Raw genomic sequence first — 8,788 nt, 5'->3', positions numbered from 1 at the left:
GATCCACATGTTAAAGGAATCACTCATTTTAACAATTCATTCATTCATTCATTCATTCATTCATTCATTCATTCATTCATTCATTCATTGCGAACCACTTAACTAACAGGCCGTTTCTGGGGGTTTTGTGATCAAAACCTGGTATTGGGTCTTTTTCTGGTCTGGAGTTTTGAATCCATTTTATTTGTTTTTGTTAGTGTTAAAAACTCCTTAGCACGGCAATCTTTGAAAACATACACACAAAAATAATTTGCCATGAACAAAACTTTTTTTTCTTTTTTACTCCAATTACATGGCCCTTTTGTTTGATTCAAAAATGTAATTTGCCTCTTTCGCACAACTGTTAACTCTGAAGCACAACTTAACCACATCTGTGCAAACCACTGGGTCGCCATGCTACCCATGATGATGTTACACACCTGTTAAAATCTCCCCACTTGCTTTTTTTGAGGAAGTAGTCTAAATCAAATTTAGAAACAAGAAGAGGCAGAGATGCTTACCGGCAACTGTAAACCTTAGACAAAATCATTGTTCCCTTCGAAAGAATGGATTGCTTTGTGTGTCAAATCAGCAGTCATGTGAATGGTTTTAATTCTCTCACAGGGATGCTCATTTCCATTGCACTTTAAGCGCCGTTTGGTTTTTAATGTTAGCATCAAGCCGGTTTGTCCATTTTGTATTTGGGAGCCTTTTACTGAGCGAGTTGCTTGTTCTGTAGCCACAAACGGACATCAGTCTTCTTGTGCCGGTCCCAAGCCCGGATAAGTACAGAGGGTTGTGTCAGGAAGGGCATCCGACGTAAAAGCTTGGCCAAAACAAACATGCGGATCAAACCGCTGAAGATGGAGGACATTGATTTGCTGTGGCCACCCCTTGAAGGGAAAACCCGAAAGGAAGATCAAGGCAGTTTGTATTATAACCGAAATATGGTATATTGTTTAATTCTATGTTTTATGTTTTGTGTGTGTGACAGCTCCAATGTCTGTTAAAGGTGCAGTTGTTTGAAGGCTTGTATTTATTGTAATACTCATGTTAATTTCCATTTGCCCATCTATTTTTTTTCACACTTCGTGCTAACATTAGTGGACTTTCATTCGATAAAATTATACCTTTTAGAACATTTTGGTGCTTAAATATGTTTACTTGACTTTTGTTGTTTGTCAGTTTTACAGTTAACTTAAACTTTATAAATAGGAGATATGAAACAACGGAAACGAAGATCCACAATAGGTGTTGCAAGATATACTCTGTTTAATCAATGTAGATGACATCATTTGTTTATGCGCCGTCATTACTGATCAATGAGAATCAGAATCAGAATCAGAATACCTTTATTCGTCCCGCAATGGGGAAATTTGCAGTCCACAGCAGCAATTGAAGAGGGATGGGGTTGGGGTGGGAGTGAAAGGATAGAAAACAAGATATTCTAAGCATAACAAAATAAAAATGTCAACTGTATACTGTGCAAATGTAGATGTGCAAAAACCGTTCTATAAACAAGACTGTACATAGTGCAGAATAAAGAGATGCATTTAGATATATTGCAACAACCCATATTTACAAGTGTCCAGTTTTTTTTTGTTGTTTTTTTTTTTCACATGTGATCATTGGGAATTGTGAAGCCTGACAGCAGTCGGTAGGAACGAGCGGCGGTACCTCTCCTTCTTGCAGCGCGGGTGTAATAGTCTCTGGCTAAAGGAGCTACCCAGAGCTGTCAGGATGGGCAGGAGGGGGTGGGAGGGGCTGTCCGTCATAGCTTTTAGTTTAGCTAGCGTCCGTCTGTTGCCCACCTCCTCAAGAGAGTCCAGCGAGCAGCCCACGACAGAACTGGCCCGCTTGACAAAGCGCTCCAGTCTTTTTCTGTCCCGGGTGGTGATGCTGCCTGACCAGCAGACAATGCCATAGTGGATGGCTGATGCCACCACAGAGTCATAGAAAGTCTTTAGGAGTGACCCCTGAACTCCAAAAGACCTCAGTTTCCTGAGGAGGAAGAGGCGACTCTGTCCCTTTTTGATTAGGGCATCCGTGTTTGTTGTCCAGTCCAGTTTATTGTTGAGAGTAACACCCAGGTACTTGTAGGAGGTCACCCTCTCAATGTCCGAACCCTGGATGTTCAATGGTGCAGGTGACGATTGTTTCCTGCAGAAATCCACCACCAGCTCCTTGGTTTTGCCAGTGTTGATCTGGAGGTGATTCTGCTGGCACCAGTCCACAAAGTCCTTTGTCAGTCCCCTGTACTCCCTGTTTAGGTGTCATTTGCAATCAATGAGAATGGCGACATCTTTAGTATGCTCATTTCAGATCGTTATCAATAAGTGAGATATTAGAAACAGAATTATCTTTATTGGCCAAGTGAGGAGAACACAAAAAACAGGTAGAATACGCTTCTCGGTCAGAAAAAAACCATGCGCCCAACGTGGGGCTCGAACCCACGACCCTGAGATTAAGAGTCTCATGCTCTACCGACTGAGCTAGCCGGGCATATGTGCAGTGCGTTCTCTTTCTGATTATCTACTGTGATATTGTCCGTGAAGACGTATGGCAGTGATTGTCAACCACTGTGCAGCGGCACACTAGTGTGCCGTGAGACATCGTCAGGTGTGCCGTGAGAAACTATCCAATGAAAATTTTACAAACGTGTATTAATCATTTTCTGCCAATATTATGTCATTGTCCAGTGTCCGTGCTGAAAAAGACTGGGAGTGCAATTTAATATTCGTCCGTGTGGCAACACGTCACCGATTGCCTCTTTCCTGCGAGATGGTTGATGGTGTGCCGCAAAAAAATTCCAATGTAAAAAAACGTGCCGTGGTTCAAAAAAGTTGAAAAACACTGTTGTATGGTATTAAACGCACGTGACAACACAACCAGGGGGAAATCGCATCCAAATAATATGGAAAGTAGTTGTTAAGTAATCAATCCGTCAAGGCTTTACATACAATCGTCCAACTTTGTATTTTCCTGTTCTTCATTGTAATACCCTTCAATTTATTTCTGAGAAAAGCGTGCAGCGTAGATTAAGAATTCAATTTACACGTGTCTCAAATTCACCTTTATTACAGCTGCATGTCATCATATATTTTACTACCAATGGTAGGACTTGACAAATGGTTGCAGCTCCTGTCGTGAGAAGATCTGTGGCTGGGTGTGGTTGTTTTTCACGATTCTCAGTTCTTTAAAGCTTGGCAGTAAAAGTGCATTTATCTTATTTTTTTTGTGGAGAGGGAGGAGGCTCACGACGAACTCTTAAAATCTTGCCCTTCTTTATCTCGAAGAGCAGAGGAAACATTTCTAATGTAAAGTTTTGGGACTGAACTACTTAAAGCAAATGACACGGAAGAAATACCAAATGCCTGATTAACCACTCTTATCGGATTTTCATAGAGCAGCCTCTCAGATGGACTTTACACACCCATGTATAATAATAATAATAGGTTTCATTCAAAACCGTCAAGAACACTTTACAGTCGCAGACTGTGTTTGAAAGGAATGAATCCATCTGGTATTTTCAAGTGCTGAAAAAAAATTCAACACAGTATAGAACATAAGCAGAAAAACTTGTTCTACAGATCTGCAAATTATTCATATTATTATTATTATTATTATTATTATTATTATTATTATTATTATTATTATTATTATTATTATTATTATTATTATTTTGTTTTGTTTTGACCGACATTGATAAGGTAGTATACATGCAATGTAATATGATGAGATCTTTGGTCCTCTAAAAGACACAGTATTTAAAGGGCAATCGACGTCACTTTTTTGTTTTTTAACTGTATTGATAAGATAGTATACATGCAATGTAATATGATGAGATCTTTGGTCCTCTAAAAGACACAGTATTTAAAGGGCAATCGACGTCACTTTTTTGTTTTTTAACTGATGTCAGAAAAACGTTGTATAGCATCTAAAATACCCAAAATGATGTTTTTAGTCAAATGCAAAACACCAATAAAAATGACTTAAAGTGTCCAAAATCTGCAAAAAAATGAGCTGCGAATTGGGCATTTTCAGAAAGTCCCGCCCCCATGTTCGTGACGTCACGCCAAGACGTCTTGCATTGCTGGAGAATAAAAACAATGGCTTCAGATTCGGATAATATGCTTTCTTGTTACACATCCAGTTATGAATATGATTCAAATAGGTCTAAAGAGGAAAGCATACATGTTTGCCATCAATTAAAGACACGTCATTTTGAGGCATCTGGACTGCAATGTAACGTCCCACAAAAGAGGCGGAAAAATGGCGACCAGCTCCTGTGAGGAATGAATCAGCCCGGTTTCCACAGGCTGATACATTCCTTGCATGGAGCTTGGACTCCCTCTACTGGCGGATTTTGGATGTAACACAAGGGTTTAAAAAAAAACAGTACAGCAAAATACATTTACGTGATGGAAAGACGCTACAATGCGTCTTTTTTTACGGTCAGGGGGCGTTCCTTTCATGACGTCACGTACGGACTCGCCACCAACTCAAAAACAAGACTTCCTGAATGTTCAGCGCGAGTCTTAAAACGTAAAATATAGCTATATGCGGTGGAATCTTAATAAAATACGCCCAGTAGAAGTCATTTGAAGCCATTTTACAAATTATTGTACTTGTCCGGAGACGTCGGTTGTCCTTTAAGTGGATGCACACTATTTTTACTGTAAGAATTGAACGAGATAATATGCATTCTCATTAAATGGTGAGTATAGTTTTTCCTTTTTCGAATGTTGCTGTGCCGATTACCATTTTGTGTTTGGGAGCCTTTTACTGAGCGAGTTGCTTGTTCTGTAGCCACAAAGGGACATAAGTCTTCTTGTGCCGGTGCCAAGCCCGGATAAATACAGAGGGTTGTGTCAGGAAGGGCATCTGACGTAAAAGCTTGGCCAAAACAAACATGCGGATCAAACCGCTAAAGATGGAGGACACTGATTTGATGTGGCAACCCAGTGAAGGGAAAAGCCAAAAGGAAAAGAATAACAGTTTTGTTTTAACCTTATGTTACTTCCGAGTTGAGTGAACGCTGGCGCGTGTGGTTGCTGGTCCTCATGCGCAAAAAAAAAATCCTGTGACTGTAAAGTGTCCTTGAGAGTTTTGAAAGGCGCTTAGAAAGGAAATATATTATTATTATTATTATTATTATTATTATTATTATTATTATTATTATTATTATTATTATACTTCTTTGAAGGTGTCGGACGTACATATGTACAAAGAAGTATAGATGACGGCTGAAGCAACCTTTTCAGAGAAGGTCCACTCCTGTACGACTGAGAGCATACACAGACATACTGTGTAGTTATACTTGTGAATTAATTCACATTTTTGTGCAAAGGAATAAAGTATCTATGCCTGGAGCTTGAGGTACAAATCTAACATAATCAAGAGATGACAGCCCCTGTCTGTAGTCTTTGACTATATAGAGAAAATAAGGTCTTGCCTCACGTGCCCTGTAAAACCGAGCTGTGTTCCCCTCCACAGTTTGAGCATTTTAGTAGAGTTCAGGTAGATCGCATAATAAAGAGAAACACATCCAACCTCACTCCAATCATTCAGTAAGTCACAAACCATCACAGAGAAGTGGCCGGGCCATCTGTGTCCACTTGTTGATTGACATGTCATCATACCAGGAGATTGCCAATATCATTTCAAAGCACATCTTTATTTTTGTTTGTGTGGCAGCGTGATGTTTACATATGTATGTAGCTGCATTGAGAATACGCCGCAAAAAAAATAAAAAATAAAAATACCTGGCTTCGTATATTTCAGTAACTCCACACAGTCAGTCCATCCCCACTCAGCTTTTTTTCAATCAGTACATGTGACTATTTATTATGATGTGCAAGGTGGTGGTGCTCCAAAAAAGCCAGGTGTATTTGACAAATTGTATTTGAATAAAGTCAGCAGGAACAAAATCTCAAACAACAAAGTCATCAACAACAAAAAAAGGTCCAAAGTAGCAAACAAAACCATGGGTAAAACAAGACAAGACAAAACAAACCTGACAGGGTGAAACAAACAATGAATCAATGAATCACTGAATAGTTGTGCTGGGAGTCCTTTTCACTGCCACTGATTAAAATGATCCAAACACCTGTGCAGCTGCACACTGGTCACAAACCAAAACGTGCCACTATTGATTAACACAGAAACGCTGAATCGAAATCATCAGGTGATAATTAGTGGATGTGAATGGTTGTTCCTTCTTTTTGTAAAGGCAGCAATTTTATATTAGATCTCATTTGGTTTTGTCCGTCCTAATTTTGTGGTATGTTTTTTTTTGTCAGACATTTAAAGGACAACCGACGTCTCCGGACAAGTTGTGTCCATAATTTGTAAAATGGCTTCAAATGACTTCTACTGAGCGTATTTTAATACGATTCCACCGCATATAGCTATATTTTACGTTTTAAGACTCGTGCGGAATATTCAGGAAGTCTTGTTTTTGAGTTGGTGACAAGTCTGTATGTAACGTCACGAAAGGACATTGGCATTGTAGCGGTCCTTCCATCACGTCAATGTATTTTGCTGTACTTGTTTGTTGTGGTGACCTCGTGTTGCACCCAAAAGCCGCCAGAAGGCCAGAAGAGGGCGTCCAAGCGCCATATAAGTAATTTATCAGCATGTGGAAACGGAGGTGGCCACAGGAGGTCGCCATTTTGTGCCTCTTTTTTTGGGTGAGAGATTTTCCCCCAATGTTGCCTCAAAAGGGCACAAATAAATTCTGTAATCGATTGCAAACATGTATGCTTTCCTCTTCATAACTATATGAATCATATTCATCACTGGATGTGTAACAAGAAAGCATATTCTCCGAATCTGAAGCCATTGTTTTGATTCACTAGCAATGCAAGACGTCTTGGCGTGACGTCACGAACTGGGGGCGGGACTTTCTGAAAATGCCCAATTCGCAGCTCAATTTTTTGCACATTTTGGACACTTTAAGTCATTTTTATTGGTGTTTTGCATTTGATTAAAAATATCATACTGCATGTTTTGGGTATTTTAGATGCTATCAAACGTTTTTCTGGTGTCAGTTAAAAAACAAAAAAGTGAGCTTGAAGAACTGTTTATGATCTGATCTATCTGATTGTACTGTCGCTCATACTTCGTGTAATGAGTTTATATCAAATATGAATTACACTTTCTGAATTACATTACCAAAATAAAAGTGTTTTTCATGTTATTTCAAAGCATTGGCATCCACCTATTTATATATGTATCATGTGCATTTCCCTGTCCCGCATTAAATTTAGATTTAATCCTACAAGGCTCCCGAGTTGGCAACAAAACATCCGTACACATGCAAAGTACACACACTTGGCCATGAATCCCTTGCACTCATTCACTCACTCATTCGTGGCACATGATAATGTGCAAATATTACAGTCAGTGCAGGCACACATTGCATAGTCGACTGAGGGTAGCCATGCACGGCACTATCGTTTAGTGAGCCTCCATGCATACATACAACCTGTTTAAAGTGATCATTGCATTGCCACTAGTTTATATGCAATGCAAGATGGAGTGGCGGGGGGGGGGATTGACTGGGGGTCAATGGATGCAGGGAGGGAGCATGAGTGGGGGGGGGGGAGGACAAATGTGTTGTGAGGACTATGAGTACAGATGTATATATCACCGACTGGATTTGTTTATGGCCTAACACTAAAATATTATGCCTCAGCTCACGCTATGTCGAAGAGTAATTTTTTCGCTATTCAAAAAATTTTGGTGTGGGGCAGAGTAGCAGGAACACAAAATAAAATAAAAATCTACTAAGCTCATAATTATAAAAGCTTGTTATTTGGGGCACTCAGAAGTCATTGTGCAATTTAAACATTAACTCATTCAATGCCATTCCCGAATTTATTCGGGAATTGAAAAGCATGACGTGGAGAGCCATTCATGCCTATAAAGCGCTGGTCAGACCTCTGGCAATGTTTTTCCCTTCCACTAGGGGGGAGCATTTGCCTTTTGTCCATGTTAGTGCTTTGTTACAGCTGCATCCGTTGATAAAGCGCTATATAAATCAATATGTATTGTACAGCCTCCCCCATTTCAAACTCAAATAACTGCAGCCCGATATAACTTGGGAATTAACTCTTTTTTCTGATGGAAGAAGAGAGTCTAAGGTTTCTTAGACTGAATTGGAAGGTGATGTGGTCCTAAAACTCAATATTCTGTGGGTCTTGCAATTTGAGTGAAAATGACAAAAACCCTGGCACTGGTGTGAACACATTTTTTTGCAAAAATTCTGGCAGTGAGTGACTTCATATTGTTTAAATATAGAGAAAAAAAGTTATTATTATTAAATAATTATTCAATTAAAATATATTTCATACAAAAGTAGTCCCTAAATACATCTCAGCTAATATTGTTACATTAAAAAACAGCTGAACTGTACCTGACAAAGGTGTAAATAAAAATGTCACCCTGCTGATAGAAACGTCACACACTATGATGCAAATCTATGTTGAGAGAAATGTCAGAATGCAATATTTATTTGACATACAGTAAAGTCTCGTTATATCGATATTCAAGGGAGTCCGAAAAAATATCGATATAACCGGGACTATCGATATATCCGATCCTGCGCCGAACTGCATTAAACAAAAGCCGCCAAAAGAGGGCAGCCAAGCGCCATATAAGAAACGGAGCTGGCCATTAGCTCCCCTTTTTTTTTGGGTAAGAGATGTTCCCCCAATGTTGCCTCAAAATGGCACATATAATTCTTTAATGATTGTAAACATGTATGCTTTAATCTTCAGAACTACAGTGTATTTGAAACATATTC

The 8,788-nt window shown here is 39.3% G+C and overlaps 1 non-coding gene across 1 annotated transcript; it reads right to left on the bottom strand.

The window, feature by feature from the left end:
• Positions 1-2,408: 2,408 nt before the first annotated feature.
• Positions 2,409-2,481, bottom strand: trnak-cuu (transfer RNA lysine (anticodon CUU)). The gene has a single exon. It is a non-coding gene; the product is annotated as a tRNA-Lys (tRNA).
• Between the last annotated feature and the right edge of the window lie 6,307 nt (positions 2,482-8,788).

Source organism: Hippocampus bargibanti, linkage group LG08 (assembly GCF_051943395.1).
Source record: "Hippocampus bargibanti isolate YZ-2025 linkage group LG08, ASM5194339v1, whole genome shotgun sequence".
In the NCBI taxonomy this organism is placed as follows: Eukaryota; Metazoa; Chordata; class Actinopteri; order Syngnathiformes; family Syngnathidae; genus Hippocampus; species Hippocampus bargibanti.
Note: the sequence above shows the minus strand (reverse complement) of the source record. Positions and strands in the feature narration are given on the sequence as shown.